This window comes from Lissotriton vulgaris, chromosome 2_1 (genome assembly GCF_964263255.1).
Source record: "Lissotriton vulgaris chromosome 2_1, aLisVul1.2, whole genome shotgun sequence".
NCBI classification, from domain to species: domain Eukaryota; kingdom Metazoa; phylum Chordata; class Amphibia; order Caudata; family Salamandridae; genus Lissotriton; species Lissotriton vulgaris.
In genome coordinates this window covers 652,965,098-652,992,396 of record NC_141687.1, presented here as the reverse complement: position 1 = coordinate 652,992,396, position 27,299 = coordinate 652,965,098, and positions in this window count along the sequence as shown.

Sequence of the window (27,299 nt, the reverse complement as noted above, 5' to 3'; positions counted from 1 at the left end):
TCTCCGCCCCCCCGCTTGGAGCCAGACCTTGAAAGCAACACCTCCGAGCGAGGCGCGAACTCTGGCCGAACCAATTCCGGCACAGCAGACAGCCCCCGGCTCTACAAGACACATGGAGGAGCGCCGGGCACCACAAAAACCTCGCCACTCCCCGCAGTAACACGCGCTGCATCAGAAGGGGCCGGCTTTCTCGTACGAGACCGGCACCTTTCACTCACCTGACCCGCCCGGCGTTTCTTCGGCGAAGAGCACGCCCCAACCACCGCAACCACTCTGGCAGAAGCCTGACGTTGTGGACGCGCCGGCCCCCGCCGACCAATAAATCCATTCTTCCAGCCTCAGAGAGCAGCCGCATCACTTTCGGCACTCGATAATCTTCCATAACAGCGGCGGTAATAAAACGTTAGCACTGTAGACAATTATGAACTACGAACAAATACTTTAAGCAATGAAAAAAAAACTTTAAACTATCAAACCTCCCAGCCACCAGGTCACCAAACCTAAAATGGTGGCTGGGAGGCGGAGTCAGGGACCTATATAGCCAGGCTACCAAAGGCTACCAAAAATAGCCTAAAAACAATCTCGAATGTTCTGAGCTTCACCCATACCCCCACACGCAGCCCTCCCAAAACGCCCGGGGGGGGGACCTCCCTGTGGTCGGCTGCCCCCCCAAGCCCCCCTTGAGGGTGAAGCAGGTTTGGGAGTTCCTCGGCCAATTGAGAGGACTGCGCAACACTTTTAGCGGATACAATCAGCGAGCTGATAGCAGGGATTCGCGTCCGCAGCCTCGCAGACGTACTCACCAGCATCTAAAGAGAGGCTGTTTCAGGTCAAAGAGCTAGTGGAGCAGGTGCCTCACATCACGCCTCGCCGACGCTTGACGGAATATTTCACAAGCGAACGTGATGGGTAGAGGGCAGGGCATCCAGTAACCATATGTGTCTTTCAGCGCGAGTTTACAGTGGCCTGCCTGCGCGGCCTCGTGGCCGCGGAGGAAATTGAAAGTGCAAGGATGTCGAGCCGGGAGAGCAGTTGTAAGATCCATCTTCACAGGAGTACAGGAGGGTAGAGGTGAAGGTTAAAATGACTTTATTCGGTTCAAGACATCAGAGATCCCATCCAGCACTCAGGACTGGCAACTGTCTTCTGATCAGATGCTCAGCCTACCATAGCAACCTCAGAATTCCACAATCTTGCAACCTAGCAGGATGTCTGACTGCCCTATGAGGTCTCACTCTCCCATCCACAGAAGGAATGGATGAGATAGAAGTTGAGGATGAAACTGAGGTTGGCATTTCCATGGGAAGGCATCAAGGGGCAGATGTATCGACGCAATTTTTAGTCGCAAACGCGGCGATTCGCAAAAAAGCAGCATTAGCGACTAAAAATTTGCAAAACGGAATTTAGTAGGGAAATCGTATCACAAAATTAAGGAATCGCAAAATTTGTGATTCCTTAATTTTGCGTAAGCATTTAAGGAATCGCAAATTGCGATTTTTTAAATGTTATGCATCAAGAATTCAATTTTTGCGATTTCTCCTTAAGAAATCGCAAATTACCACCAACTTCAAGTTGGTGGTAATTTGCGATTTCTTTCACAAATGCACTTTTTTGAATTTGTGAAGGTGCCATATGGCACACATACATACCCTTAGGACATGTATGTGCGCCTTATGAGCACACATGTTCGTTTCAGGGGTGCATCAGGGTGTCCTTATGACACCCTTGAAATTATTTTCAATTTGCGATTCTCAAATTGCGAATCGCAAATTGAGAATGACTTCACATTCATTCCTATGGGCCTCCTGGCCCATAGAAATGAATGGGAAAGTATTCCTTAATTGCAAATTCCCAATTTGCAAATCTCAATTAAGGAAAACTAAGAAATCGCAATTGCGATTTTTTACATACATCCTTTTTTGCAATTCTCAAATAGCGATTCTCAAAAAATCACTGTTTGAGAATCGCAAACGGGGATTTTCATACATATGCCCCTTGGACACTCTATTAAGATTCCATATTCTGTGATCACTGGTCTTAACCGCATTCTTAAAAACCGTAATCACTTTAAATGGTTTACTGAATGTAGAACTTCCTGTACCAAGGCGGGGTGACTTGATTTTAATCCAATCTCCCACAGACACAGCTGTTTCCTTTACTGCTTTGTGACTATCAAATTAAAGTTTGCGCTTTTCCAGCACTTTTCTCTCCTTCTCCTTCCACCCTTTAATACACCCAACATTCCCATCCACCAAAGTTATTTTTGCTAAAACCAAGGAGGGATAAACTTTAACGTTAGGAAGTCTTTCCTTGAAAAGTCGAAAAGGCGACACACTTATGGAAGAATGTGGTGTAAAATTATATTCCCTTAGTTTCTTTCTCATAGCCTGTTCCCAGCTATTACCTGACACTATAGCTTGTTGTAAACATTATTTCAATACTTTTATAAACCTCTCAACCAAGCCTTTACTTTCAGGATGATAGAGGGCTGCTCTTTTGTGCTTAATACCTCTTGAGGAAAGAAAGTCTTCAAAAACCTTTGAAGTAAATTGAATACCATTTTCTGACAACAATGAAGAAGGAAAGCCTTCCCTTTCGAACAATTCATGTAGGAATTCAATTACTACATTTGATTCTACAGAGTTTACAATCTTAATTTCAGGCCAACATGAATGCATATCCATACACACCAAGACGTACAGATCACAAGTATTCCTTCTCATAGGGCCCAAAATGTCAATGGAAATATTACACCATGGTCCCATAGACTGTTCCCTTTTTACCATTAGCTGCGCCCTGCATTTCAAGATCTTATCACTGCTAGCACACTCTAGACAATTTCTAACAACCCTTTCCACATGGGCATCAACACCAGGCCACCAATAAGGTTCTCCTATTCTTTCTTTCGTCTTAACAATCCCCATGTGGCTAGAATGAGCACGTTCCAGTAAACAATTCCAAAGCTCCCGAGTAGGAACTAATTTACTACCTCTCAAGAGAATACCATCTACCACAGCCAACTCCTCCTTGACCTGCCAGAACCCTTTAAGTTCTTCACTGCAGTCTTTTTTATCACACCAACGACTCAAGACCATGGAAATGACTTTCTGCAACACGTCATCTTTGGTTAACGACTCCTTCCAGTTCTTCTCAGAAACTATCCCCTCACTAATGAGACAGACATCCACTTCTTCATTAAGTTCCTCACCGTCAAACCATTCGCCTTCACCCTGAACAGTAGCTTCTTCATCTCACACATTGCCTAATCTAGATAAACAAGCTGCTAACGTATTGCTGGCTCCAGGAAGATAGCTAACCAAAAAATTAAATTATTGTAAAGCTACAACCCATTTTCTTAATGCGGTGAGACACCAAATCAATACCTTTCTTGGAAAATACTTCCTGCAATGGTTTATGATCAGTTAAAACTGAAAACTGACAGCCCCACAGAATCTTGCGTAACTTACATATGGGCCAAAATATCGCCAGTGCCTCCCTCTCAATGACCGAATATTTGAACTCAGCATCTCTCAAAGGCCTTGACAAAAACAATATAGTCTTGTCCTCACCTTCCCCTTTTTGCAGTAATACCGCTCCAAGACAATTTGAGTTAGCATCAGTCATCAAGTAAGCAGCTTTCTTGGGATGAAAGCTACTTAAATCTGGAGCTTTTTTCAATAAACATTTCAGGTTCTGAAACTCTTCATCACATCCCTTGCACCAGACAAACTCACACCCTTTTTAAAAAAGATTTCTCTAATGTTCCATGATACTTGCAAAGTTAGGAATTAATTTATGATAAAATTCAGTCATCCCTAAAAATTTCACAAGTTCACACTTATCTTGAGGTGTCCTCATATCAGAAATGGTATTAATCAGGGCCGGATTAGTTGTAAACCCATTGGAGGACAAGAGATGTCCAAGATATTCAATTTCTGCCACATCAAATAGACACTTATCAGCTCTCTGGGTGAGACCTGCATCACACAATCTTCTCATTCATATCCATTCCAGAACACCAGCACATCATCTTGGTAAATTCTTACTCCCTCTACACCCCTCAAAATACGCTCTAAAACTCTCTGAAATACAGAGGCAGCAGAAATGAGGCCAAACAGCATCTTCAAAAATGTAAAGGTTTCAAAAGGTGTGACAAAAGCCATGAGATCTTGAGACAACGGATGTCATTTGACCTGGTGGTAGGCAGAGGTCAAATCAAATGAGGAAAAATATTTGCCACCATTTAGCAAGCATAACATTTCACTAATATTAGGTAGAGGGTAGTGAGCAACTACCACAGCCTTATTTAACTCTCTCAAGTCCACACTGAGTCTGGCCTCCCCCTTAGCCTTGCGGGTCATAACAATGGGAGAAAGCCATTCTATGGCTTCTATTTCCTGTATGATGCTATTGGCTACCAACTTGTCAAGTTCCACTTTCATGCTTTCCTTTGCCAAGAGTGGTACGTTCCGAACCTTAGCTACTTTAGGTAGCGCATTATGCTTAACCTTAATGTGATGGTAGTAATTCTTGAGACATCCCAGTTTCACCTCAAAAACCTCAGGAAATTCCTTGACCCAAGATTTCCATTCATCCCCAACCTGGCTTACAGAAGCTATCTCTTTTAGGCGCACAGAGGGATTCTATTGGAATCCAATATAATATGTAAGTCACGCTGATGGAACCAGCTAATGAGGGAATCTCCCTTCATGGAAACGTACACCTTTCCAGGTACAATTCTGCCTTTAAAATCGATAGTACCCCAAAAGCAATCTGAGAGATCAATGATTTCACCACTATACCCTCTCGGTTTGATATCAGGTTTGGATAGTTTGACGTCCTTCGCTAAATGTTGTTCAAAAATGACTTTGGAATCAAAGATACCTTAGCCCCTGAGTCAAATAAAAATTTTACCGGGGCATTAATAATCAGGACAACCTCCATCGGGCCATCGCCACCAGAAGTTTTAACTTGACAAATATTTGTTATCTCAGAATCAGAATCATTTTCATAAAGATCTATTTCTCTAGATCTTTTCCCGATCTGCAACATTTTGTAAAATGACCTCTGTGGCCACATGCGTTACATGAGGCCTTCAACCCAGGGCAACCTTTAAAATTGGCCATGTGCCCTGAATTGCCAAATCTAAAACACTTACCAGGGAATGTCTTAGATACAACTGGTTTGTTCTCAACTTTAACAGAAAGTTTAGGTCTGGATGTTTTTTCCTTTTCAATAACTAAAACACTTTCACCATTCGTTTTTTTAACAGTATAATTCTTACGTATGGAATCCACACATGCCTTAGAATGTTAATGGGTTTTTGTGATAGTTAAAACCTCATGTAGACACGGACTGTCTTTCTGCCACAAACTCTCCTTGGCTTTGTCAATGTTACAGCCCATCATAAATTTGTCATGGAGACGTTCATCCAAAGATGCAGCAAAATTACAAGTGGCAGCAAGTTTGCACAACTCAGTAATATATTGTTCCACAGACTCTTCTTGCCTTTGCATCCTCGTTCCAAAATGGTAACGTTTCAAGGACAGTGCTGATCTTTGGAAGATAGTGTAAATCCAGTTTTGTTATCGAAATCTCAAACTCATTTAAATTTGCAGCATCTCCATCTGAGAGATCAGGAAGATGCTCAAAAAAACCCTGACCCTCAGAACCCAAACAATGCATTAACACGGAAGTTTTTATTTCAGCACTGAGGGACGTGCCACAGACCCTTGCATAATGGGTAAAAATATTCTTCCATTTGAGCCATGAAAGAGCAGGATCACCTGGAGAAGATAAGAAAAAAGGAGGTGCAGGTACATTTTGCATAGTTGTAAGAGGGCAACTGAGTACAACACAACTAAGAGAAAATGTATACGACTAGACTTCACCTGTGTAAATACAATAGAGCATGCAGCATTTACTTGTAAAACAGATTAAAAATAAGTTAAACCCCCCAAAAGTAACAACAATTGTATCACAATTAAAATAAAACAATTTAAATAATTTCTCTTGTGGGAAAACAAGAATTCTAGTCAAACGTATGCCTGTACCTTTTCTTTACGAATAAAGTCTGCTGTGCGTGTCGGCATGAAAGAAAGACATGAACAAAATGATGAAGAGCTGTGTATGTCAGCGTTGAAGTGGCATAGCATGCATGAACCCAAAAGAAAGCTGTGAGTGCCAGCGAGTTGACTTGTATTAAAAAAAAACATTGTGCGTGTCAGCCGAAATAGTGCTCTAACCAACACGCTCTAACAAAGAACAGCTGTGCCTGCCAGCGGGGGTGATCATCAGCGCACCCTCTGGGGAAGAAGAGTGATCCTGTTTCAAGATGGCGGAGCCGACGTGATTAGATGCCACATACTGATGGAGCAAGGTTTCACACGTAAAGCGCCTTGCTTGGACTCAACCCTCTCAAAAAAATAAGTAATATATTAACCAACACGTTTCGTCCTTTTAACAATGCAAAATACAACATTTCTAGTAAGCTGGGGAAGCTTGCATATGTGTTTTTACTAACTGTAACTCGATTAACCAAAAATAGCCGCCGCAACTCTGGAACTTTTCTGCGCATGCGTCTGTCATACTCACTTGATATGACGTATTCTTAAGCTTGGTGGGAAAGCTTTGCTTCTGCGCACCAGAACTAAAGATGGCTGCTCTATGTTCCCATGCGCTAATGCTTACATTGCTGCTTTTACTAAGTTGTTCGCTCTGCATAATCCCTAATGCTGTAGTTAAAAAAAGTAATGGGAATAGAGTAGAGATAAGTGGTATACAGTGCATTAATTTATAAAAGTTTCTAAAACTGTTTATCTTTGACTTTGCTATTAGCTCATGTTCTGACCAATCGAGTATAATGATGTACCATCTTGGGTCCTGAAACTGGGCATGCGCCAAATTCACCTGAGTCTACAAGCCATGGCATTGAGTTCCTGCCAACTCTTGACTTGCTAGAAGATGTTCGTGGGAACTCGACCTCCTGAACCTCCAAGAGGATGTCAAATTATACATTGTATTTACTATTGGAACATTCATTGCCGGGTGGAATAAAAGTGCATAGGAAAATAAAATTTGGGCGGGAACAATAATCTGAATATTGAAGATCATGACCTCATAACTGGTATGGTGTGATGATCTCTCCTCGTCTTTTGACCAATCAAATTGAGGGAATACACTCATTTGCAACATTGGAGGTGGTACACTACCCTGGAACATGGTATAACTAAGTTAGGCTTAGCTGGTTAGATTGTCCGACTTGTCCGAATACCTGACCTGCCACTGACCCAACGCACTCAATAAGCGATCGAGAGCAGAGGTGCTGGCGGAGCACTCTGTCAGAAGATTTGATAACCCAATTGGGGTTCTGGGGAGGAGTTCAATACCCCAATCGGGGTTCCTGAGGGAGAAGATTCGCTAACCCAATCGGGGTCCGACTGTTAGCTGCAGAGAGGGGTGTGACGCTGGCGTGGCACTTTAGCTGTGGGTGCCGGTCCTGACCTGCGGGGGTCTTGTTCTGATCCAATTTGGCATGTACTTATCCTGATTCTGGTCTGCACCTGTTCTATCCTGTTGGCACCTGCACTATCGGTGGTCCTGTCCTTTATCCCAGCCCGTGGCCAGGGTTGGTCTTCACACCATTCTAGGTAAATATTAAGCTGCGTGGGTATGTCATTGGGCTGTTTCCCTCTTCTTACCCTTCCTATGTTTCAATGCTTAAAGAAAATTTCATGATATTTTCACATCATCTTGCTTTAATTGAATTCTTTCTAATTGATCAAGCCCTGATTAATCTAGTATGGACATTGACATTTAAAGAAATTATTTAGATAAAGCGTTTAAACCTTCCCCGAGTCTGTGGTTATTTTTATGAGTGCAAATGTTTATTTACTACCTATTTTCTTGATAACTCCCTTGATCCCTTAGGACTCTAGGTACCGGTGACAAGGATTGGTAAGCCAAGGTATAGGTCCTAAAAAGTTAACATTAATCAGTGGTTAAGCGTAGGTTTACCTGTTTAAAGTGTGTATGTTTTTATGGCTCCAGGTGAGTATGGTAAAATTCTGGGCAGGTGAACCCGCGCTCTATCAGTATTTCTTTTGGTAGCAGTTTGATGGTTAGGGTTTAGTTAAGATAGGTAGTTAGTCATGTATTGATTACTTTTTTAAATTGCATTGATTTTATGTATTAACCAAAACCCGTTTGTATTGTTCTATGTTTGTTTGGAATCCCCGGGGGCAGAATAGCGGATGGTAAATGGAAGCCACTTTGCAATGAGGTCACTTGCCTAAGGAAGTAAGTGCATGGTTAGGTAAAACTGGAAGCACTGATTAGGGATTTTCTGTATAAATGTGTGAATAAATGATAGCAAAGGAGTTCGCTGGTGAAACTTTGGATTTATATCACCTAGAAAGGGTAAGCCGGAGGGATTAACAGGTTCTCTAATGCTTGCATGTAGAGTAGGCGGAAGGGATCTACTCGCAGTGTATGAAGAGTAAGCGGAAGGGATTTACTCACAGTAAAAGAAATCATCTTTCCTTTGAATTTAGTCACTTAGGCACAGTGGTGAATGTTTTTACATTGTTAATTAATGAGTATTGCATTTAAAGTGAAAAGAAATAAGGTTTTGTATTAACTTGCAAAAGAGGGAGTCAGTTGCGGAGGTGCGCTGACGTCACTCACAGCCGCGCTGTTATTGGTTGAGACAGCGGGTGTGTAGCTGAGGTAATTGTAAAGGAGGGGTGAGTGCAGGAGCGTGGGAACTTGTTGCACGAAAACAAACGCGCAAATCATTGGTCAAAAGTTATTTGAATTCTAAACACTGATTGGTTTTCGAAAAAAAAGAAATGCGCTGCTATTGGTGAAGCAATAAGTAAACAATTGAGTGTAGCTGCATATTAAATTCATTGGTGCAAATTATATGTGGCATTTAGATCCAACAGTTATAGGAAATATACCCGATAGGAGGCACTTAAGTTTTGCGCATGAGTAGTACATAAGGGGAAGACCTTATATCATGTACGGAGGAGAGAGGAAAATGTTGCTATTTAAAAAGATTAAGAATTTCTTTAAAAAGGACAAAACGATTAAAACTAGAGAAGGTATTATTATTCCTCCACCAAAAACGCCCGCATCATATATGATGGTAGAAAGGGGCAACTATACTTGTATGTGGTTAGAAAACTGGACAGAGTACACGAAAGATGATGGTGTTTTGGCATTTCCAGAACATGGTACCTTTAATGGTAGAGTTTTGTACAATTTGAGAACAAGCATGAATGAATTAGATCCCAGACCTAGATTAACTCAGTACGAAGCATTAGAGAAATAGGAGACCGAGGCTTTCGAGCGAGATAGACCCAGAAGCGACATAAATTGGAGTACATTTTATCCAAGGTTTCCAAAAGAGTTAAGAGATAAACAAATGAAGAAATGGAGACAGTCTATGTTAGTAGAAGGATTATATCCTGTACGGACTTTAGAGGAAGCATCAGGAAGCAAATGCATAGAGAAAACAAAAAATGTAATGATTAGTGGTGAATCAGATGATGACTATTTGGAGGATTTGTTAATGAAAAGTCTGCCACCTTACCATGAAGAAGCAAATAGAGTTAACACTAGCGCCCCGTTCTTAAAACCACCTTTGGTTCCGCAAGTAATGCATGAAACTTCATTAGAAAAAGTGCTACAGGAAAGGGAACGAGAAGAGAACTAATTCAGAAAATTTCACAGTTAAATATGAGTCCTGAAGCTTTGACCATTCCGGCAACCATAGGTCCCTTTGTTCCATTATATGGAGATAAACAGTCCTGTCCCAAACCTCCTGTTCTGACTACCCCTGTAGTGCCATCTAGAAAAGAACCTTTGATAATTGATGACCAAGCAAGTGAAAGTGAGTCAGTGATTTCCCTGATGGATTTACCTATAAGGGAACCGGGGGATGATTCCGTCAGGAAAAACACTCCTGGAATTTCTAGAGAGGTACGGATGGAAACATCCTCAGGCACAAGAAGTGCTACTGTAGTAACCACAGAAGAAATAGAGAGATGGTCCAGAGAAATAAAACAAAATAAATAAAGAGTTGAATTAGAAGGAATGATGGCTGGAAATGTGGGTTTAGAAAGGTTAAACACTCTCAATGAGGACGAATTGTTGTTTATATGTCGAAGTATCACTCGCAATACTAAAACATTTCATGCAAAGTTAATGAGTTTGGCTTCTGAAATGGGAATTGATATTGGAAAATCTAAAACCTTACAATGCTGAATTTTCTGACAAAGATTTAGAAAACATGTATGTGTCAGGATGTAAAGTGCAGATCAAGGAGTTACTGTCATTGTCACAGAAGTGGGGTGATTTAGACAAATGGAAAGCTAGATGGGCAAAGAAAAAGGAGGAGGCCCAAGTGGAAAATACTGCAAATGAATATTTATTAAAAGAACCAGAAAAGTGGAAAGGTTTTGTTGCCCGATGAGAGAAGTGCCTTGGGGAGGTTATTTGCATGTTCCAAGGTCCCGACCAGATATTTTGTCATTTACGAACGATTTCCTGAAACTTAGAGAGAAACCTGTAGAGTGGTACAGGCAGGTTGAAGGAGTTGTAAAAGTCTCAAAAGTGCAGCTAAAAGACACAAGGGTCGATTAGGATGGCGGACGGACAAAGCCGTCCGCCATCCTGTCTGGGGCAGGGACCGTCTGCCACAAGGGCGGAGGTACTGTGCCCCGAATTAGGATGCCCCCGCCACAGTGGCTGGTGCATCCCACATTTTTAACATTGCGGCATCCGCCGCAATGTCAAAAATGCATGTTGTGCGTTTCACAGCACAACATGACAGGCACCGCGCGGTGCCTGCCATGTTGTACTGTGAAACGCAGGGGGGTACCATAGGTACCCCCCATGTGCACCTCCCACCCCCCTTCACCCTGGGGGCCCGCAACGGGCCCCCAAAGCAAAGCCTGTATGCCTTTCCGTGGCGGTATTGCCGCCACGGAAAGGCATCTGCATCCGGCCATCGTAATATGGCTGGCGGTGTCTGGAAGACACCACCAGTCATATGAACCCTTTTCTGCCCCGGCTGCAAGGCGACCGGGGCGGAAACGTGGCGGACGGTGTTTCTGTCCACCGGGGTCCCCCCCCGCCATTGTAATATGGCGGACGGAAATTGGTGACGGAGGGGCACAGATGGCGGACGGATCGCCACCGCCTGCATGGCCGTGGCGATCTGTCCACCATCCTAATCGGCCCCTTAGATGGGTCATTTGACATTGTTGTTCCTGTGGATCTATGGACAGAATGTAAGATAGCGATTGATAGGCCTAATGATGAGTACCCTAGAGACCCGAAGACAGTCAGATGAAGTTATGAAAAAATATAATCAAGTAATACTGTACTTGAAAGGAAAGGTACCCCCAAAGGAAACTGACTGGACGAGAATAGCCAGAACTACCTAAAATAAAGATGAATCAGTACATGCATATTATGAACGCCTTTTACAGGTATTTAAGCAGTATAGTGGTTTGGAAAGCATTAACACAAAAGGCATGACCCATTTTATTTATTGATTTGTGTCAGGGTTATAACCAGAAATTTCACAGATGATTAAAGATCATAGAATCTGTTGGCAGGCAAAGCCGATAGATGAAATACTTAAGTATGCAAAATATTCTTGGGATGAAATTAGCAGTAATCGAAAGAATTTAGAAGAAAAGATAATGTGGGCACAAGTAAAATTAGCAGAGCAACAGGAACTTCCGTTAAATCAATTGAAAAATAATTAGAACCAAGTAGATGGAAATGGGGGTAAACCAAGAGGTAGAATTAACAGAGATGAGGCCAAGAAAAAATTTCCTTGTCATGGGAGCAGAAAAATGGGGCATTAGAGGAACAAGTGTAAAGCTGTATTGAGTAACCTTGTACAAAACAATAATTTGAATCCACAGATGCAGAATGGGGTGTCAAGGAAGCCACGGCAACAGGTAATTCAGAACCAGTAGCCACTTGCACCTAAGCCAGATTCTGGGAGCCAAGCAAATTACAAGGTGGCTACCACAAATTGGGAGGGAAGTGGAAGGAGAGACGTACTGTCATCACAATTTCTTTTGAGTGCCCCATTTTTTGAGGAAGATAGTTATTGATGGTGCCTGAGAGGGAAGGACGAGGAGTGCGTACTTGGCGCATCCTTGCTGGTAGATCAGTCAGGTGCATACAGTGAGGGAAAAGTTGAGGGAAATGATTTTACCTTTTTGTTGTATACTGGCGCTACCCGTTCTACTGTGAGAACAGCAGACATTCCAAACCTACCCCTCTCGGGAGAAGCAATCCATGTAGTGGGCGTTTCTAATAAACAAATTAGTACCCCTGTTACAAAACCTATGGAGATCATAATAGGGAGTTTTAAAGAAATGCACAAATTTGTGGTGTGCGACTCCAGTCCAGTAAACCTATTAGGTAGGGACTTGCTGTGCAAAATGAATTACACAATCTTTTGCACCCCAGGTGGTGTTGAAATTCAATCCCCAGATGAAGATAGAGTTTATAAATTGATGTGGGCCAAACAAGAAACAGAAATAAAAAAAGATGCTAGTGGAAGACCTCATAAAAGAATTACAGCATACAGTGAATCCTGAAGGGTGGGATTTCACTGGGAAAGATGTAGGATTAATGGCAGATGTTGATCCAGTAAAAGTGACAGTGAAAGAAGGTGCAGTTTACCCAAACATTCTACAATATAAAATGAGCCCAGAAGTAACAGCAGGTGTTATAGCAGAAATAAAGTGTTTGGTTGAACAAGGCATTTTACAGGAAATAATGAGCAGTCCATGTAATTCACCGATAAATTGGCATAAAGAAACCGAGCGGGAAATAAAGGGTTGTACAAGACCTTCGCAAGATTAATAAAATTGTCGTCCCATTTTGTACAGTTGTGCCAAATCCTGCAGTGATTCTTTATCAGATACCGTGGGGAGCCGGATAGTTCACGGTAATAGGTCTGTGCCATGCATTTTTCTCCATACCATTAAATTCAGATAGCAAATATCTTTTCTCGTTCAAATTCAAAGACTATGTCTACGTTTGGGACCGTGTCCCTCAGGGGTGCACAGAGAGACCATCCATTTTCAATCAGATATTGAAAAAACGTCTTGAATCTCTGGTCTTGCCCGGACAGTCTGTCTTGGTGCAATTTATAGATGACCTGTTGGTGGCGTCTAAGACTCGAAATGACTGTGTTGGTGATACCATTGCATTGCTGAATCATTTGGCAGAAGGAGGGCATAAAGTGTCAACTGAGAAGTTGCAATTCTGCACCACATTGGTAAAGTATCTGGGGCACCAGATAGAAAGAGGTGCTATAAGAGTTACCTCTGAAAGAACCAAAATAATCAGAAACATGAATCTACCTCAGACACAGAAAGAAATCAGAATGTTTCTTGGAGTGGTAGGTTACTGCAGGCACTGGATTGTGGGATTTGCAGTCCTAGCTAAACCTCTGATACAGATGACAACGAAAAGAGCAAAAGACCCAGTACATTGGGACGACGAAAGCATGATTGCCTTTTTGAAGCTGCGAGACTGTCTCTGATCAGCTCCAGCTTTAGGGATGCCTGATTATTCAAAAAAAGAATTTGCATTATTCTGTGATACACGTGACAATTGTGCATTGTCTGTTCTGACTCAAACTCATGGTTTAATGAGATATCCCGTGGCATATTTTTCATCCACGCTAGATCCAGTGGCATCTGCATTGCCAGGATGTCTGAAAGCTGTAGCTGTAACCTGCATGAGTCTTGAGCAAAGTGAATCCATCATTATGGGACACCCTGTAACTGTGGATGTTCCACATTCAGTGGTGATTCTGTTAACCAGAGCAAGTACTCAGTATTTGACTCCTAGTCGGCTGACTAAGTAAGAGCAAATTCTTCTAGGTGCAGGAAATGTGACCATTGCCAGTTGCACTGTTTTAAATCCAGCTACACTGTTACCTGAATCACACTTCGCAGAAGTGAAAGGGGAAATCGAGCATGATTGCATTGACCTCACAGAGTATAGTACAAAGCCCAGACCAGACATAAAAGAAGAGCCATTGTTGACATTTGAATATGAGCTGTTTTTAGATGGCTCATGCATGAGACATGAGGAAGGAGGATTAAGTGCTGCTTATGCTGTGTGTACTTTGTGGAGTCAAGTGGAAGCAACCTATTAACCTGGAGTCAAGTCTGCACAAGTAGGCGAATTAGTTGCATTGAAAAGAGCCTGCAAATTTGGGAAAAATTTGAAAGTAACCCTATACACTGACAGTCAGTATGGTTACGGGGTTGTGCATGACTTTGGCCAACTATGGATGCAAAGGGAGGTCCTGACTTCTTCAGGTACTCCTATTAAAAATGGACATTATGTAAAAGACTTACTAGAATCAATTCAATTACCAAAAGAAGTGGCTGTGGTCAAGTGTGCTGCTCACCAATCTGGAAATGACCGAATGACAGCAGGTAACCGATATGCTGGACAACTAGCCCAGCCTTGTGCCAAACATAACATGGCAATAAATAAAAAAATCGATGCACGTGGAAACAGCTGCCAACTTATGTTGCTTGAAAGAGTGAAAACATGGGAAGAAGTGAGAGATTTGCAAAATGAGGCAGAAATGAAGGAAAAGGAAGAGTGGGAGAAAACAGGATGTCAGAGAAGGGCTGAGGATGGTGTTTTTGTTTACCTTGATGGGAGACCTGTGTTTCCAGATTGTATCCTTGCTCCTATGGCTAGGATGTATCACGGAAGCTCACATATAGGCAGAGACGAGATGATTAGACAGTTCAGACAGAGTTGGTTCAATGTGAGATTCAGGAATGTAGCAGAGAGTCTTTGCCAGAGGTGTATAACATACCAGAGAATGAATCCTGGTAAGAGAACTGTAGTGTTGCCAGGAAAGATTGGAAAGGCAGAAGGTCCCTTCATACGACTCCAGATTGATATCATCCAATTACCCCCTTTCCGAAGACTGAAGTATGTCCTAGTCATTGTCTGCCTGTTTTCAAAATGGGTGGAAGCCTACCCTACACGCAGATATGATAGCATCACTACTGAGGGAACTCATACCACGTTTTGGTTTTCTAGTAACGATTGAATCAGACCGAGGGTCTCATTTAAATGATGAAATAATTCATTTGATCTGTGAAGCATTCCAAATTGAGCAAAAACTGTACTGTGCATGCCACCCAGAGGCCTCTGGAGTGGTAGAACAATTGAAAGGCACAATCAAGTCACGATTGGGAAAGATGTATGAATCTATCCGATTGGAGTGGCCTGATGCTTTACCTCTTGGTCTGATGGGACTCAGAAGCATTACAGAAAGAAACACAGGTTTGAGTCCCCATGAAATACTCATTCGAAGAGAAATGAGGCAGGCATGGGTTCCAGGACACAAGCTGATAAATATATCTGATGATTTAGTGCTCGAGTACTGCAAAGAACTGGATGACCAAGTGTGTTCTATCTCTCACCAGGTTGGGGAAGACGCTGACGCCAGACAATCAACTCCAGCACATGACCTGAATCCAGGTGACTGGGTAGTGATAAAGGAACATACTTGAGAATATTGCCTAGCACCAAGGTAGGGAGAGCCACATCAAGTCATATTGGTTACTACCACAGCTGTAAAGTGCAGGGGAATTCCAAACTGGATCCAAGCAAGTCACACCAAGAGGGTGACCGAACCTGATGAAATAGAGGCTGAAGGTTGTGCAGCTGAGGGGTCTCAAGAAGTTGATCCCGAAGTAGTTGATGAGGAACAACCAAGCACCAGTCAGGATGAATGGATTCCAGTAGTCTACATACCTGCAGATTTTGTGAGAACCAGAAGTCAAACCTATCTATATACACAGAGTGATAGTGAGGATGAGTCAGGAATAGAAGAATGTACTCAGATTACAGAAATCCAAGTCAAAAGTAAATCTGAGGAGGGCCAGATAAGGAAAAATCGGTGGACTCAGATATTTGAAACTCCAGCCAGTACTCTAGAGTCTGAGGATGGAAAGATAGGTATTAAGGCGAAAGCTCAGGCAGAAGACAATCAAGAAATCCAAAGACCTGAGCAGGACCATATAGGGGTAGAAAAACGTGTTCAGGAAGAAGAAGGCAAACAAAGTCAAAGTCAAGTACGGCAAACTCCTGAACAAGGCCAGATTAATATCCAGGCAGAAGAAACAAAAATAAGACCTGGATCAAGTCAGATAGAGAGGAATTCAGAAGTTGACAAAGAAAAGTAGTGCCAAAACAACGAAAATAAAAGAGCATTTGAAGAAAGTCAAGGCACAGTACCAGCTAAAAGACTCAGAAAAGGAGATAAGTGGCCTAGTTTTGTCAAAAGACTGAAATTTCGCCTTAAAATAATAAATGAAGAACCAGAGCAAGTAAATGAAATATCAAGCCAAGCTGGACTGTCCAGAGAGCAACAAAGAAGGAGGAGTCCACGTTTGTAAAGACTAAATAACAAGTTCAGAGGACCTGAGTGAACGTACGTCATACTTGAAGATTTCAAAAATCTAGAATTGAGTGATGACAAACTTATTGTTGATCAGACTGACGAAGAAAAGAGACCAACTTGAGAAAAGAAACACAGGTTAAAGTCTATGGAAAAGTTACAAAGAGGGGATAAAATCTCCTTAGTCAGAAATGTCTGATTATAATGTTAACGGAAGAATGAAAAGAAATTGTCTAAAGACATGTTGTAGAATATGCACATAAAGTATAGTAATGGTAGTTATAGAATGGTTTGGATTGACATTAGCTATACCTTACCTAACGAGCAATGAAATACAGAATAACACTAATATACCTGAACAAGTAAGTTCACCTAAGACAATAGATACACATACACATGAAAAAAGTAGTTAGTCTTGAGCAACCTGGAATAGATTTAGAAGCACCAGATGAGGGAGACTTACATTATAGAAGAGCTAGAAATAGAACTAATTTAAATGTATTTGCTAATTTGTTATTACATTATGTAGGAGCTATGGAAATCAGTGACTGCTACATGTGCATGAAGTTTGCACGTCAATAGCTAAAGGGGTAACTTACCATCACTTACCTCTGACCTATGGTATTTCATGTAGCATTTTAGCTAGTCTGTTTTATAGAACTAGAACATTACAATATTATTATTCTAATTTTGATGTAATCTTTTCTGAAGTTCCTTTACTTAGAAACTTAAATCGTATTTCTAGTACTAGAGACTCTACACACTTAATGGAAGATTATTTTCTAACAGTAGGATCAATAGATGTAGCCAAGGCTCATAAAGAAAATCTAACATGCATATTACAAGAGAAAGAAAAGATGTTTTTAGATTTAGTCGAGAAAAGGAGACCGGATTTCCATAGAAAAACCACTGATCATAAGCGAAAGATTCCTAAATGGGCTGAGAATAAAGAGTTTACCTCTAATGGCAAGTCTCAAGCTGCTATGTTGCTGGATTTCGAAAAGAAAGGGAAACTCTGTCTCCATGGAGAGAAAACAGATTATTATAACAATATATTCATTGGTACCAGTGAATGTGAACACAATTTCAAGGTTATTGGGTTGGGGTTTCAAAGATGGAACTGAACCAGTATTCCCAGGAATTTATTACATTTGTGGGAACAAAGCCTATTTTAAATTGCCTGATCATTGGTACTGGAGTTGCTATTTTGGAATAGTATTCCCAAAAGTGTACCACGTAGAGAAAATCACTGGAAGCAATGAAGAAACTAATGGAGTAACCCATAGTAAAAGAGCATAATTTGCTGAAATTGTAGGGGACATATTTAGTGCAATAATACCTTTAGTGGGAGTGGTTCTGAACACTCAAAGAATCTGCAAATTGTCAACAGTGGTGGATCGCTGACACTGCGAGCGGATTTTTGATGATAAATACCAAATTATTTGTGGTAAGAACAATGGTTTTACAAAATCAACTTGCTCTTGACATATTATTGGCAAAAGAGGGCGGAGTCTGTAGAATGTTGAAGATGCAACATTGTTGCACTTTCATTCCAGATGAAAGCGTAGAGATTATAAGGTATGCAAGAAATATTACCAATTTGAGAGAAGAATTGAAACCACTGGAGGTTGACAGTGCATGGAAGAGACTAATTAGTGGTCTCTCCGCAATAGGTAGTTGGTTCACTAACGTAGGAAAGAGTTTTGTAGGTAAAATACTGATGCCAATGATGGGAGTAGCACTACTTTTTTTAGGGATAATCATTTTTTGCAAATGTCGCAAACACAAGAAAACATATAAAGTAAATAAAAAAGGGAAGAAAAGAAATTTCAGTGAAATCGAGCTTGAAGATTTTAATGGGGATTTGTACAAGAAAATGAAAAACTTCCTCATGAATAATGGGGAAAAGCCTAAAAGAGTGTTTGAAGAAATAGAAATGAGTAAATGTTGAAAAGTTGGCATCTGTTTCTATAATTTGTGATGATATAAAATATCATCAAAGAGGGGATAGATGGAGCAAGGTTTCGCACGTAAAGCGCCTTGCTTGGACTCAACCCTCTAAAAAGAATAAGTAATGTATTAACCAACATGTTTCGTCTTATTAACAATGCAAAACACGACATTTCTAGTAAGCTGGGGAAGCTTGCATATGTGCTTTTACTAACCGTAACTCAATTAACCCAAAATGGCTGCTGCAACGCAGGAACATTTCTGCGCATCCGTCTGTCATACTCACCTGACATGAAGTATTCCTAAGCTTGGTGGGAAAACTTTGCTACGGCGCACTAGAACTAAATATGGCTGCTCTATGTTCTCATGCGCTATTGCTTGCATGGCTGCTTTTACTAAGTTGTTCATTCTTCATAATCCCTAATGCTGTAGTAAAAATAAAGTAATGGGAATAGAGTAGAGATAAGTGGTATACAGTGCATTCATTTATAAAAGTTTCGAAAACTGTTTCTCTTTGACTTTGCTATTAGCTCGTGTTCTGACCAATCGAGTATAATGATGTTCCATCTTGGGTCATGAAACTGGGCATGCGTCGAATTCACCAGAGTCTACAAGCCACGGCATTAAATTCCTGCCAACTCCTGACTTGCTAGAAGATGTTCCTGGGAACTCGACCTCCTGAACCTCTAAGAGGATGTCAAATTATACATTGTATTTACTATTGAAACATTCATTACCGGGTGGAACAAAAGTGCATGGGAAAATAAAATATTGGGCGGGGATTTGAATCTGAATATTGAAGAGCATGACCTAATAACTGGTATGGTGTGATGACCTCTCCTCGTCTTTTGACCAATCAAATTGAGGGAATACAAACATTTGCAACATTGGGGGTGGTACACTGCCCTGGAAAATGGTATAACTAAGTTAGGCTTAGCTAGTTAGATTGTCCGACTTGTCCGAATAGCTGACCTGTCACTGACCCAACGCACTCAATAGGTGATCGAGAACAGAGGTGCTGGCGAAGCACTCTGTCAGAAGATTTGGGAGCAGAGGTGCTGGCGGAGCAATCTGTCAGAAGATTCGATAACCCAATCGGGGTTCTGGGGAGGAGTTCCATAACCCAATCGGGGTTACTGAGGGAGAAGATTCGCCAACCCAATTTGGGTCCGACTGTTAGCTGCAGAGAGGGTTGTGTCGCTGGCGTTGCACTGTAGCTGTGGGTGCCGGTCCTGACCTGCGGTGGTCTTGTTCTGATCCAATTTGGTCCGTATTTATCCTGATTCTGGTCTGCACCTGTTCTACCCTGTTGGCACCTGTACTATTGGGGGTCCTGTCCTTTATCCCAGCCCGTGGCCAGGGATGGTCTTCGCACCATTCTAGGTAAATATTAAGCTGCGTGGGTACGTCATTGTGCTGTATCCCTCTTCTTACCCTTGCTATGTTTCAATGCTTAAAGAACATTTCATGATATTTTCACATCATCTTGCTTTGATTTTATTCTTTCTAATTGATCAAGCCCTGATTAATCTAGTATGAACATTGACATTTAAAGAAATTATTTAGATAAAGCTTCTCCGAGTCTGTGGTTATTTTTTAGTGCAAATGTTTATTTACTACCTATTTTCTTGCTAACTTCCTTGATCCCTTAGGAATCTAGGTACCACTGACAAGGATTGGTAAGCCAAGGTTTAGGTCCTAAAAGGTTAACATTAATCACTGGTTAAGCATAGGTTTACCTGTTTAAAGTGTGTATGGTTTTATGGGTCCAGGTGAGTATGGTAAAATTCTGGGCAGGTGAACCCGCGCTCTATCAGTAAAAAACCACGTACCAGTGATGTGACGCTGTATGGTAACCATGCGCACTGAAGATGTTGCCGCGGGACAGTAGAATAAGGCAATGCAGCCTAGCAACAAGTCATCCACTGCAACATGTAACCGGACACCGGTAGGACCGTTTGTTACATATTTTTAAGTTTTCAACATGCGTGGGTACAGCACACTCGCTCAATTGCTACTGAGTGCATCCGATGCAGTTTATCTTGAAAGAGTGAAATGACATACTGTGAAATAAAGTGAGGGTCGCAAGAGAAGAACAAGTTCACAAGCTTGTTTCAACAAAAAGCAAGAACAACCAAACCTAGCGCTCCTTCGCTACAACTGCCACCAATGAACAGTTAGATTTTCTTTGGTAAGTACCAGTCTCATAAAGTGAAGTACACAGAAAAACAAAATATTCTTGAAAAATAGTCTGGAGTAGCGCTAGCATGGTAGGATCGGGGACTTGCATTCAAGTAAAACAAAAATCTACACCTCACCAGGTCCTTGCTTAGAAGCAGGTGTGCAGGGTATAAAGCACAGGATGCAGGGTGATGATCTCCTTAGAAAGAGATGAGATGAGTAGAGTAGACTATTGAAGATTCTTGCTTTTAAATGATATTCCTTGAAACAGTGTGCTGAGGTCTCTGGGAGTACAGGTAGGGGTTCTTCAATTTTCTATTGTCGACAAATGTAAGATCTGTCTTCACAGGAGTACTGGAGGCAGAGGTGAAGGTTAAAAGTCTTTATTAGGTTCAAGACATCAGAGACCCCATCCAACACTCAGGACTGGCAACTGTCTTCTGATCAGATGCTCAGCCTACCATAGCAACCTCAGAATTCCACATTCCAAGCAATTTCACAGAACAACCCATGCTTAAGTAACTTAACTCCATGGCTGCTAAGGGTTTTCCCCCCCGGTGCTGGGATCCCACGTTTACCATTGTTCATGACGAGCTCAGCTCGTCATGAGTGTATGGAGGTGTACATCATGACGAGCTGAGCTCGTCATGAGCGTCCAAGGAGTTAATGTAATACACTACAGCAGTCTGCTCATTTTCAAGCACTGCACTCGTGCTGTGGCGAACCGCTGCTCGCTCCCGCAAGGTGGACGGCCCCACAAGCACGATTGTGTGCTTGAAAATGAGCAGAGCGTCGGCTAAAGCCCTCCTATGCATGTTGTTCAATGATAGACGAGAAAGCAAAAGTAGCACTTCACTGGCAAACACTGTAATGTGGTTAATGTTTTTAGGTGTGAAAAAATAAATCTGGCCACCTTGCAACCACTCTGTTTTACTTTAGTTAGTTATTTTCCATATTTTGAATGTTTTATTTCTCTCCATCCCAAGGCTGCCCTTAGAAATTGAAAAATGTCACAAAAAGATCATGTTTCCAGCAAAAGTGTTTATCTTTTTTGGATCCATTTCACAGTGGAGCAAATAAACGAAAGGAGGAAAGAGAAGGTACCCGGTTGTCACTAAATGAGGAGGAGCGAGACAGAAAGAGAGGGAAGAGGGGGAACACAGAGTGGTGGGGGGGGCAGCAGCCTTGTCTTCTCTGGGCATGAAGGAAAGACAGAGTCCTTTTCCTTCTCTACCCGTTCTGCCCATCCCCAAAAGCCTAACCTTAACTATCAACCTTGGCGATTTCTGCCTTCCGAGATGCATGTTTAAAATAAGAAAGTAGGGAAACAGACTCTAGGAAATTAAAGAAGTTGGGGCAGCCGTGCCCTGCTGGTCTCACCCACTTCGACCACTGAATGTAATGCAATGCAGCGCAAGCAGCTCTTTGTGTCACAAATATTGTTTTACACAGCCACACAAGGCGGCGCAATCGCCCCTTGCTTGGCTTTGTGAAAATCTACTAGCATTTTGCGACATGGCTGCACCACAAAAGTGGTGCAACCATGATGCAAAATGTTAGTAAATATGGCCCCCTGTTTTTTTAAGACTACTTGTGCCACAGGCACCCATTGTTTAAAAAATTAAGCTCTGGATTCCTGTATATTTTATGACCATCTTTTTTTTTTTAAATTCAAATCATTTTTATTGAAAATTTAGGAAAAAAGAAAGAAAAGACAATACAATAAATCTTCCATTACATAGATCGATACAACCATGGTAATAAGTGACGTCTACACAAAATCAAAGAAAAGTAAGGACAAGTGTATCCGATGCATCAAAGCAAAGCAGTCAGCGGGAACATTAACCACAGTGCAAACAAAGGTAGAATATACATTCATTGGAGCACACGGGGGTGGAATATAGAGCCAGTGGAGCATACATAGATAACCGACATTTATAAGTTTACATATATTTTATGACCATCTAATCACTTTTTCACTTTCTACCCACCTTGATACTGTATGTTCTTTCGCTAGGGGGAGAGATTAACTTTCTCTAATAAATTGTGCTAATTGGATTGTTCTAGCCCATATTTGCCAACGGCAAGTGTTGTAAGATTACTGTACGTTTATTTTCTTGCAATAAAAATGGTTAATCCAGAGATAGTTATTGCTTGGCTGGGAGGAAGGGGGGGCGGATTTGGCAAGAGAGTCCTGGGTTTTCACCAACTCCCCCAGCAAATGTCAGTGAGAGTAGCACATCCCGGTTTTCAGAGAGGGTGGACTGAAAACAGTCGGAAGCAAGTTTTCATGTATTCCAAAGCAGGATTCGTTGTCAGCTCTTAATTGAAAGCATCTCATAGCACAGATGATGCTAAGTGTAAAGATTGCATTTGACTCCAGACTCCGGATTGTGTTTTCACTGTCACTCAAGTCATCCTGTGGCCTTTAGTCCATGCAAAAGCTACATTTGTCTTGGGCAGTGACAGTGTCCATTCACATAATGTGATGTGCAGAATTCTGCGCAGTGTTTTGTCATTTTTAAAGCAAATTGAAGGCACTTTTAAAGCCTGGTTGATTAGATCAGTAATTGGAAGAGCGACGGTGTGGGCTATGTGAATATTTATGTATTAATACTTCTAGAAAAAAGGTAGAGTAAATGAGTAATTCCTGAGGTGACAGGAAAGAGGAGGCATCTCTGTTACATCATGCTACTGATGGATGATACATTTAAGTTTCATCCAATCCTAGTTTAATTAATCACACACTAAGGTAAAAGTTTACCAGTGATCCTGATCTTGTCACCAGATCTCCATTGCCCATGAAACTGCTCCACTAAATGTGCAATCTGATTAATGCATGAACAGAGAATTATAAGCCGCAGTCTGAACTTTTCTATTGGATTGTGTTGTATCTCACTTATGCCACCCCTCCCGTGCCCTGCGCTTGGTTCCTTCCCTTTCCCTGCGCGTGAGCTTCCCCTGTGCTCTGCCCTCCCTGATTGGTTCCCCCACATTCCATGCTTCCCTGGTTGACCCCCTTTGACATGTACCGTCATAACAGATGTTCCACTGACCCACGCATGACTACCCGTGTGGGGCTGTTTCTAATAAACCTAACATGAGAAACGTATGATCGACTAATGACTACTTTGTAACAGATTGTTTCCTCATTCAAACATTATTATACCTGAGTTGTGATAATTTGATTACTTTAAGTGCAAAAGAGAGTTATTTGCTGTCAGGTGCAGAATAGATACAAAAAATAGGAAATCGTGCACAAGCATGAAAGGAGCCCCGCAAAATCTTTGGCATATGCTTCAGGTGTTGATTCCTTTCCGGATTTAGGGGCACATCGAAAATACATACTTCAAAGAAAGGCAGAATGGTATCTTCTTGTCCATCAAAATAATACATATTTTTTAATTTCTGAATGCATTTAGGCATGGTCAAAAATGAATGTAGTATCATTTTAAAAAAAAGATGGGCGGTTTCGGGGTGTCTTAATTCAGCACAAACATTGTATCATTCTCGAGGACTCCAGTGACTTTCTAGAGTTGCTTAATCCTTGCTAAGAATCGCTAACTGAAAAACAACTTCCAAAGGCATGAAAGTGTTTTGCAATTATAAAGCAGGCTGACAAGCTAATAAAAGGGTATTGGGCAGCACAAATCACTGCAGTATGTACAAGCAACCAGGAGCCTAAATATTCAAAACGTGTTGAAACCAGAGAGACTTTAATTCTCTCTCAAAGATCAATATTTGGGCTAACAATAGAGGGGAAGGGTCTCAGGGCAGCTGCTGAAAAGATTTTTAGCTCTAAGAAATGGACCAGGTCTTCCCACGAGTCTAGAGGAGACCACCAGAGAAAGCTTACCGGCTATATATGAGGAGTTACAGAAAATATGGCTTTGTGGTTTACTCGTCCAAGGTTAAATTTAATAAACAACTTTATAAAAACCCAACATACGATCTAATAACAGGAGTGATGCATGCATACTTTAGGCCTCTACTATAGTGTAAGTTGCAGAGTGGATCCTTGATTTAAAGCCAGGCAAGCCTACCAACAGAGCCTTACCATCAAAACCTACAACGAAACTTTCTCTGGGGTCGTCCTGAGAATTTGGAACGCCTTGCCCCTGAAAGCAGACTAAATCCCTGAACTGCATCTTTCAAGAAAGAAGTCAAAGTTATACTTATGAACACATTTCTGCAGTAGATCCTAGGATCCCCTCCCTTCGTACCTCTCATGACATATCAATGACCCTCATGACTACTGCTTTCCTGCTATGTTATTGTTTTTGATCTATTGGCCCTGATATCGTGCTGTACCCTCCCTTATCTGGGTGACGCATTATCCTATATTTTTCTCGACCATGATACTATTGATTTAATTTGTCTCTGCTTTCTGAACAATTGTAAAGTACTCTGATACCCGCAAAAGGATGAAGGTTTTCAGGACATGTGACAATATCTGACCCGCTTTACTTCATTCAATACCCATTGCAGCTACAGCTTTTTCACATGTTAATGGCACTCTTCTGGTCCTCCTGGATGACACCAAAACTCATCTCATAGAGTCCACACTATAAATATAACATCTACTAACCAAGCATAATGAAAGGATTAGCAGCCATTCGATCCTTCCAAGGCCAGTAAATGGAGTACCATTAACTGGACTATAGTTAAACCTGTCATTTGCGTATCCTTACCAACAGAAGAGTAGTATGAACCTCTGAACCAACAAAAGTTACTATCATCATTTATCAATTAGAGGTAGGCAATTTCTGCCAATTGGTTAAAAAAACACATTTCTCATTATCTGTGCCCCATCACCATACATAAAAAAAACAAAAAAGGTCTAATCCAAATTTCAGGTCTATGAAACAGCAGTAATAACAATGATAAGGGGCATTGGAGGGGCGCTGACATACACAGATATACCTTGAAGGAAATCCAATTAAGTACAAGGAGGTACTTCAGAAGACTCCAAAAAATATGTAAAATCCATTTTGTGATACATTTGAAATATATGCTGTACCTCCTAGCTCTGTTTTCCAAATCAGTCAACTTCCAGAGCATGTCCTCCCTTTGTAATTTAATTGTATCTGCAAGTCCCTTCTGAGTAGCCATCGCATCCTCCAGTGTCGAAATCCGTTCCTCAGCCTCAACAATTTTGGCTGCGATGTCCAAAAACGTTTTAGCAACTCTTTGAATTGAATTTTGCACCCTACGACATGCACCCTGTGTATGGGCACTCTCCTGTCGAGTCTCCTCACGATGTGCCATAATGGTTTGGTAGATGATTGACAAAGTCATTTTCTGAGGAAGGCGCCAGAGGATGGTCAACGATACCGCCTGCAGCTATAGATCCATTGTTACCAACTAAGCCAGACTGTGCAGAGAAGGAATAATCCCACATCATTGACCCGATAGACCCCGGGTCCTTGCTTGACGCCAGGGCCCCTTGGTCTTTCAACTTCAAGGCTTTGCGGACCGTGCGGGGACCATGCAGTGAAATCTCATCTTTAGATACTTCATTTTACCGCCAATCTGCAAGATCACTATCGTCGTCTGTCCATTCTCAGTCTGGCCCTTCATCTGCTGATGAACCGGTATGGTCGGACATTGAGTAACATTTATCTGTGCCTTTGGGCTCCTTCATAACTCTATTAGCATCCAAGAAGCGATTTGAGCAAGCCCCTCGAGCACCTAGGCTTCCAACAGTAATACATTGACTTGGTGGTTCAGAAGTTACTGGAACTATGGGTCCCATAATGCACCTCACAGGGGGGAGAATACCTGGATAAAATTGATTATTACCATGCTTGGCAACTTCCAGAGACTTCTCATCCCCCCCAACCAACAGCATATTATTAACTGAGACGGCCCCATCAAAGCCCAATGCACTGACCTGGGTATGTTCCGGAGACCCAGCGCTGGTTTTCTCGAGGGTGGCGGTCAACCGCTACCAACCTCCGCAGCACTAGGCACAGACAGCAAAGGAGTCACCTCTTTAGGCTTTGACACCGCATCCTTCGATGTTTTTGAAGTACTTCCCCGCCAATTGAAGTAATGACTTTGCCTGTTTGTAACTTAACTGCATCGCTGCGGCGGTTATTTTTCCGCTGTGCGGCTTTTTTCTAAAAGCCTTGTTACATGACGAGCTCAGCTCGTCATCCGCACACGACCACCGTGGCTGATGACGAGCTGAGCTCGTCATCAGCAGCAAAGGGGTTAAACAGAGCGGGCAGGGTCTGCTTCCCCTTTCCGCATGCCGCAGATGCCGATTCTGAAGAGCCCGCAACACCGGCTACTGACTCCTTCATTCCACTGACCGCTTTGCCGGGGCTGGTTACCCGTGTAGTCGAGGCTCGTGCCTTCCCGGTCGGATTCTTTGCTGCTACTTTCCGAGCCATAGTACTAGAGGAGCAATAGGATAGACGCAGACGCTGGAGGCTAAAGGAGATTGACGTTGAGCCAAACCAGAGCTAGGGGAAATAATTTTAGGATTTTAGGAATCCTGGAAGGCAGGGAAGGGTCAGATACTAGACAATTTGTTGTGGAATTGTTTTCGGAAGCCCTCCCGGAAGTCACACAGTGGGACTGGCAACTGGAAGTCCAACATGCACATTGTTTCCCGTTCAAGCAGAAGCAGAACTCTTGCCGGGCTGGTGACAAGCCTTGGGCAATCTTAATTTGTTTGAAT